We start from the raw sequence: 8052 nt of genomic DNA on the forward strand, positions 1-8052 counted from the left end.
TAGAATCAGTAAACATGTTCAAGAACATCTGTCACAATCAAAATCTTCTGATTACTTCAGTAACTAGTTTCCATAATATGTTGTCATAAACGCGAATATATGGTCAGTGGCATGAATCAACTGAGCGGCCTGTGGGTGGCGCTGTCCAGGGAGAGTATAAATACTCGGGCACGGGCCCAGCTTGCGCAGGACATTCTTAACAGGAACTAGTGAAGGACACAACTAGACCTCCATGTTGTAAAACAGTTGATTAAAGCTTTGTTTAACGCTTAGACCAAGTGCCTAGTAGTTTTCTTACGTCAGTCAGCTTTACTTGCACTGCTTTTTTTTAATAAAGTGTATTTGTCTTCACCCCGGTCTTTTATTGCCTCGTCATTGCTGGCTGCTGATGGTCAATAGCATTAATACCGATGACAAAATTATTTTACCCGTCAGTAATTCCCCTGCAGGTGTAAACATCTCCACAGCCAGCAGTCAACCAATTCACAACACTGGCTCTTTTTGTAAGCTCTGAATTATTTTACGTTGAACTTACATCTGGAGTTCAGTCACTTTGCACCGTGTTCATGTGATACTTTGTACACTGATATCTTACAATCTTGCATTGGATGCGTTGTTTGGGTGGCATTGAGTGAGAGTAGGGTTTCCAACCCTACAGGTTTGATCTGGAGCCTCCGGGAATTCAAGACTGATCCACCAGGGCACTGCTGCAAGTAATCCTGGAGAAAAATCATCGATATGTTCAAAGAATTGTGCTTTTAAAAAACTTTCTTTGAGCACTTTCGTTTATTAGTTCTAAAAAAAATTGGAGGTGGGGGAAAAAAAGACTGCTTGATTGAAGCCGAGAATCAGGCAGTCTGGTAACGAAGAGTCTCTTCCCTTCTCAGCTAGCCCCGGGAAGGTGGAGCGCTGCGAGGATGGACGCATTGGTAGAGCAATGGTGGAGGTGGGGCAGGGGGAGACAAGAGGTCATGTGAGGAAACCTCTAGGAATACATCCAACCAGAGCTGGCAACTCTATGAGAGACGGCCGAATGAATTGTTGACTGCAACATAATGGGAGTTCTATGGGCGGTCTGGGTTGGGACTCCCTTCCACTGTGTAGTTCTGGGGCAGGATGCTGCTCCTTTCTGACACTCTGGTTGTGCTTCCTTCTATGGTGGCCTTTGAGTCCCAAATATTTTTATGTTATTGCAGTCTTTCTGCTAAGCCAAGGACTATATTAATACCTCTTGACCTTGTTTCTGGGAATAATTAACCTCAGTTTAATAGGATACATTGCCATCTCTAGGTCACCACCAGTAGATTCCTCTCCTGTGTCTGTGATAACATGGGATATAATTATGTTTAGTCAGGTGGAATTAATACCTAGGTTTTTAAAACTGGTCCCCAGATCCCCAAAGGGATCCCAATGGGTTCATGAAGTCACCAGGGCCTAGAAATTCAGTTGTTTGTGCCAGCCGCTAGCGCCTTAGGAGGAGGAGAAGTGGGGTGCTAAGCGGCTAGCGCCCGGGCGCAGCGCGATCTGCGCCTCTCGCAAACTTCAGTTAAGATTTAGCGGCGGCGCAAAACCTTTGCGCGCGCTCAGCTGCGCGCGCAGATCCTGACGTCATTTCATGGTGCAACGCCCTTTGTGCGCCCCAAACCGGAAATTCAGTGGCACCGGCCTATTGTGCGCCTGGCGCCCCTAGCGACTGGTAGAGGGGAACGGTTCCCAGTCGCTGCGGGGGGCGCTAATTAAAGGGGACTCCTCCTGCAGTATAAATGGCAGCCATTTTGCACCACTCCTTCTTTGTGAGAGACGGAACTTTGGAGAGAGACAAAGGTAGAGAGCTTTCTGGTTTGGCTCAGCACTCGCACAGGTACTTGTGGCTTCAGGCCACAGCTTTGCACTTGTCTTTAACTTCAGAGTCATAGCATTGATTGGAAACATATAATGGGGGCTGCAATGGGTGGAAACGTTGGGCTTCTCCATTGCATTCAAAGGGCTCAGAGACGCCGTGAGAGAGTGCCAGTCATGGCCAGACAGAGAAGGGGCAACAGGTGTCGGCAAAGGAGGCCTTACCCACCCAGGGTATACCGCCAGCAGTTCTCATATCTGAACATGTCTGAGGAGCAGTGTGTTCGGAGGCTGCGATTCCGAAGGGCGGTGGTCACTGAGATCTGCCACCTGCTTCACGGAGATCTGCAGCCACAGCTGAGGAGCAGGACGTCTCTGTCGGTGGCAGTGAAGGTGACGGTGGCTCTCAACTTCTATGCCGCCGGCTCCTTCCAATCCGCTACTGGGGACATTTCCAACATCTCCCAGTTTGCGGTACATTGCTGCATCCGCCAGGTGACCAATGCCCTTTTCAGAAGGAGACGTCAGTTCATCTCCTTCCCCATGACCATTGACAAGCAGCAACAGTGTGCAATGGGCTTTGCAGCATTAGCGGGCTTCCCCATGGCGCAGGGCGCCATTGACTGCACGTATGTGGCTTTGCGGGCACCTCTAGAGAATGCCGAGGATTACCGCAACCGGAAGGGCTACCATTCGCTCAACGTGCAGTTGGTGTGTGACCACAGGCAGCTCATCCTAGCTGTCAATGCCCGCTTTCCAGGCAGCAGCCACGATGCCTTCATCCTGCGCCAGACTTCTGTGGCAGACATGTTCGAGGCCCAGCCTCACCCACGAGGATGGCTTCTCGGGGACAAAGGCTATCCTTTGTGCACCTGGCTGATGACCCCGCTCCGTGCGCCCAGCACCCCTGCTGAAGAGGGATACAATGGCAGCCATCAAGCAACCAGGAACATCATTGAGCAAACAATCGGTGTGCTGAAGCAACGGTTCCGCTGTCTGGATCGTTCCGGGGGAGCCCTACAGTACTCGCCTGAGCGAGTCTCCCATTTCGTTGTCGTGTGCTGCATGCTGCACAACCTGGCTATCCGCAGGACTCAGCCATTGCCAGCAGACATTGGAGGACCACCAGAGGAGGAGGAGGAGGAGGAGGAGGACCAGCACAGGAGGGAGGCAGAAAGTGCAAGGGCCGCCCGTCGGCGGCTTATTGCAAATCGGTTCTAGGCCCCCTCTCAGGGAATGGCTTGTGCCAATGGCAGAAGATGAATGTAGCTGCTCCACAAGCCCTCAGCCGAGCAGGGCAACCAGGACTTCCAAAAGAAAGCATGGACAGTGCGATTTAAGAATTTTTTTTACTATGATACCTCTGTGCCCTTCCCACATGACAAACTAATGGAGAGAAACCCCCCCCAAAAACACAAATACACCAGTCTCGGCCTTTACAAATAAAACAAATATACCAGTCTTGGCCTTTAAATATGAAACAAATACACCAGTCTCGGCCTTTAAATATGAAACAAATACACCAGTCTCGGCTTTTATAAGTAAAACAAAACATTTGGCCACACCTTCTACTTTTTCCCCTGTGAGGGTGATCCGTTTCGCTTCCGTGACTGGCCCCTACCCGCCCTGCAGCTCCTCCTCAATGGGACCCCAGTGGCTGCAGCAAGGCTGGGGGAAGGCTGCTGAGGGTCAGATGGTGAGACGGCAGATGTCCTTGGGGGTCGGCCTGGACCAACTCTGGGCCTGGAGGGGCCGGCTGCTGACTGCTCCAACTCTGCTTGGGCAGCAGCAGTCTGTCCAACAGCTGGTGGCAGCTGCAATGGAGGAGTGACAGTGTTGGCTACAGGAATGCTGCCAACCTGACAGATCACAGGCACTCCCTGGTCGGCTGATACATTGGCACGCGCACGGGCCAGCACTGCAGCATGCGCAGCAATCTGCTGAGGCACAGACTGCTGGGCTGCTGCGGCACAGCGAGTGCCCCGGCGATGCCTGGCCGATCCAGCGAGTGTGGCAGCAGTTAGTGCCCATGTGGCCCTGGTCTGTGTCTGCATGACAGCAGCCAGTGAATGCACGGCACGACTGAGCACTTGGCTAGAAGCTGCCTGTGAAGCAGCGAAGTCCTGCTGACTCCTAGCCTGTGCTGCCGCGATGTCCTGCAGACTCCTGGCCTGTGCTGCACTGAATTGTTGCAGACTCCTGGCCTGTGCTGCCCCGAATTCCTGCACACTCCTTGCCAGTGACTCTATGGAGTCAGGCATCCTTGCCACTGCAGCCATGAGCTCAGTGTGCCTGCGCTCAGCCTGGGCGCCCATTTCCGCTAGGAGCCACACCTCCTCTGCGCTCACCGTAGCAGGACTGGAGGCTGCACTCACCCTCCGGGGAGAAGGCCGCCGAGCTTCCCCACCCCTCCCACGTTGCTGCAGCCCGCTGGTCCCCGGAGCTTCACTATCCTCCGACCCTTCCCCCCTGCTCCCCTCCAGGGAAGACGTGTCACCATCATGGCCATGGGCTGCCTCGGCTGAGGGTGTCCCTGATGGTCTGGCTTCCTCTTCCTCCTCCTCTATGTCTGACTCGGACACAGTGCCAGCTTGAGGGGCCGCCTCCTCACCTGGCGAGTCACCATCTGAAAGCAGGGAGGCACAACAGTTGCTTTAGAGTGAGGACAGGGCAGCAGCGAGGGAGGCATGAGTGCTGCTGTGCACTGCATTGGTTCGATAGTGGCAAAGGATGCTGGTGTGAGGCGCAAGTGGAAAGGGAGAGGTCAAAAAGGTGATGACCTTACCATTGGTGCCCACAACAGGTCAGCATCTCCAGTGGCGATGGGGCCACTCAGCCGGTCTGCCATGATCCGCTCTACTCGCTGCTCGAGGCTGCTCAGCTGTTTCAGGTCAGGACGGCCTCCTTGGCCTGCAAGAGAAAGGACCGCTTCTAAGTACAGTGTCAAGCCCTGATCTTGCCCGCACTGCCTCCCATGTTCGATTAGCCCTGACAGTGTCAAGCCCTGATCTTGCCCGCACTGCCTCCCATGGTCGAATAGCCCTGACAGTGTCTAAAGTCCTGATTGCACAAGTGCTTTTCATGACAGTCCCATAGCTGCTGGATGGGGGCTGGCCATTAGGGCTTTCAGACCTGTTTGGCCATAAAGTGAGGTGCACATGCAGGGATGAGGAGGATACTGGAAAGGGTACTCACCCTGACAACCCGAGTGAGGTTGTTGAATTTTTTCCGGCACTGGGTTGGTGTCCTGCCAACCACGCTGTTGGACGTGATCCTGTTTGCCACATCCCTCCATGCTTTCCGATATTCGGCGGGCAGCGGCCTCCTGCCACCCTCAGGGAAGAGTATATGGCGCCTGTGGTCCACTGCGCCAACCAGCAGCCTCAGGTCACCCTCGCCGAAGCGCTGCGCTCTCTCCCTGGCCTTCCCCATTCTCCTGGGCGTGGAGCTGTTCCAGAAGCAGTGTTCAGGCCTTGCCTTAGGGCTGCAGTGTGCAGGGCGTGGCAGCCAAGCAATTCCACCCTCCCCCTTTAAGTGCTGACCGGCGCCTGACTGTCTGCCCTCAATGAGCAACTCGCCGCGCCTGCGCTGCGCCCGCCTTCGGTGTTTGCGCCCCGGATCGCCAGCTTAGCGCCTAATGATAGTCATGCATCGCCTGCTTTAGCGCAGCAGCAACCTCTTGGGGCGATGCAACTGAATATCGGCGAAGGTGGCGCTAAGTTGCGTCGGGTGCAAAAGCTAGCGAACGCCATGCTGTAGCGCCCCAAACGTGGCTATACTGAATTTCTAGGCCCAGTTGGGGGGTGAAATTGGGTATAGCCCTGCTTGGGGCGCTAGAATTAGCGGTGCGCAAATTCTATCGCCAGGCGCAACTTATCGCCACCTCGAGCAATATTGGGTTGAATCGCCCCTAAAGGTGATTGCAGCGTAAAATCAGGCGCTGCACGGGACTCCTAAGGCGCTAACCTGGCAGCGCTACTCAATATCTGGGCGGCCGGGCGCAGCGCAGGTGCTGTCAATAATCGATGACCACGAGACGTGCTGGCGCCGGCCAGCTCTTAAAGGGGCGGGTCGTTTAGGATCAGCAGCCACACTCATCGCCCTGTAGGCCTTGAAATCGGCGCTGTGCATTCTGAGGTGTTACAAACTTTGACCAGATGGGGAGGGTGAGGCAGAGAGCGGAGTGCTTTACCAATGGGGCATTGGATGCTTTGGTTGGCACAGTGGAGCGCCGGCGAGCAGTGCTGTACCCTGACAATGGCAGGAGGCCTCATCAGAACAAGTACCGCAGAGCTTGGAGGGAAGTTTCGTAAAGAGTCAACTCCAGCAGCGTGGCGCCCAGGACTCCTGTGCAATGCAGGAAGAAGTTCAACGATCTCACTCGGGTCGTTAGGGTGAGTGGCTTTTTGGCAATCTTCTTCATCCCTCCATCTGCACCTGACTTTATGGCCAGAGGGTGCGCGATGCCCCAATGGCCATCTGTCAGCCAGCACCCATGGCCCTTTCTGGGAACGCACACACACATTCAACTCAGGGCATACTGTAAGGGCTGTTCCACCATGGGGGGCATGAGATGACAACTCAGGGCATACTGTAAGGGCTGTTCCACCATGGGGGGCATGAGATGACAACTCAGGGCATACTGTAAGGGTTGTTCCATCATGGGGGGCATGAGGTGACAACTCAGGGCATACTGTAAGGGCTGTTCCACCATGGGGGGCATGAGATGACAACTCAGGGCATACTGTAAGGGCTGTTCCACCATGGGGGGCATGAGATGACAACTCAGGGCAGCATGTTTCATCACTTCCCGTCCTTTCTCCTGCAGGCCAAGCTGGCCAGGAATCGGAGGGAACAGATTCGTACCGGAGGAGGCCCTCCTCAGCTGCAGACACTGACGGACCTGGAGGAAAGAGTCCACCAGATTGTTGGAGGCCGGATGAGTGGTCCTGTCACCACTGGAGCTGCCGACCCCATTGTGCACAGCGATGGTAAGGTCATCACCTTTTTGAACTGTCTCCTTCCACTTGTTCCCCCCACCAGCATGCTTTTTCGCTCTGGACCCATGTCAGAGCATTGCAGCACTCTTGCATCCCTTGCTGCCACCCTGTCCTTTCGCTAAAGCCACTCTTCAACCTCCCTGCTTTCAGATGCTGCATCACCAGCTCGGGAGCCGGGCCATCAAGCTGCCAGGGACACTGACTCTGGAGGCGACGAGCAGGAGGAAGCTGGACCATCCGTACCACCCTCAGGCGAGCCAGCCCATCTGCAGACTGGGGATAGTGCTTCCCTGGAGGGGAGCGGGGGGGATGGCTCTGAGGAGGAACCAGTTGCAGGAACTAGCAGGCTCCAGCAACGCAAGGGGGGTAGGGAAGCTCGGGAGCCGTCTCCCCGGAGGGCGAGTCAGGCCACGATGACTGCTGCACAGAGTGCAGAAGAGGTGCGTTCCCTCGCAGAAATGAGCGCTCAGGCTCGACTCAGGCACACTGAGCTGATGGCTGCAGTGGCAAGGATGCCTGAATCCATCGAGACACTGGCAAGGAGTGTGCAAGACTTCGGGGCAGCACAGGAAAGGAGTGCCCAGGGCTTCGGGGCAGCACAGGAAAGGAGTGCCCAGGGCTTCGGTACATCACTGGAAAGGACTGTCCAGGGCTTTGGTACATCACTGGAAAGGACTGTCCAGGGCTTGACCGAAGCACTGGAAAGGACTGTCCAGGGCTTCACCGAAGCACTGGCACCTGCCACGCAAGTGCTGAGTGCTGCCACGCAGTCACTCGCTGGCCTCATGCAGAGGCAGATTGAGGCCACGCAAGCACTGACTGCTGCCACCCTCGATGGATCAGGCAGGATTACCCGGGGCCCTTGCAGCACCACAGCAGGCCAGCAATCTGTGGACCAGCCGATTGGTTCGCATGCTGCGGTGCTGCCCCGTCAGAGTGCCAGTATGTCGGCCGACCACGGAGCAGGTGTCCGCTCTCAGGATGTCAGCATTCCTGATGCCAACGCTGGCACGTCTCCACTGCAGCTGCCATCACCTGCAGGACAGACTGCTTCCACCCATGCCCAGTTGGAGCAGTCAGCATCCAGGCCCTCCAAGCCCAGAGTCCGTCCAGGCCGTCCCTCAGGGGCATCTGCGCTTTCAGACAGTCAGCAGGCATCCCCCAGCCTTCATGCAGCCACTGGGGTCCCATTACGGAGGAGCTGCAGGGAGGG

The sequence above is a fragment of the Somniosus microcephalus genome, chromosome 2, assembly GCF_052327205.1.
Source record: "Somniosus microcephalus isolate GS21.2 chromosome 2, FLI_Smic_1.0, whole genome shotgun sequence".
In the NCBI taxonomy this organism is placed as follows: Eukaryota; Metazoa; Chordata; class Chondrichthyes; order Squaliformes; family Somniosidae; genus Somniosus; species Somniosus microcephalus.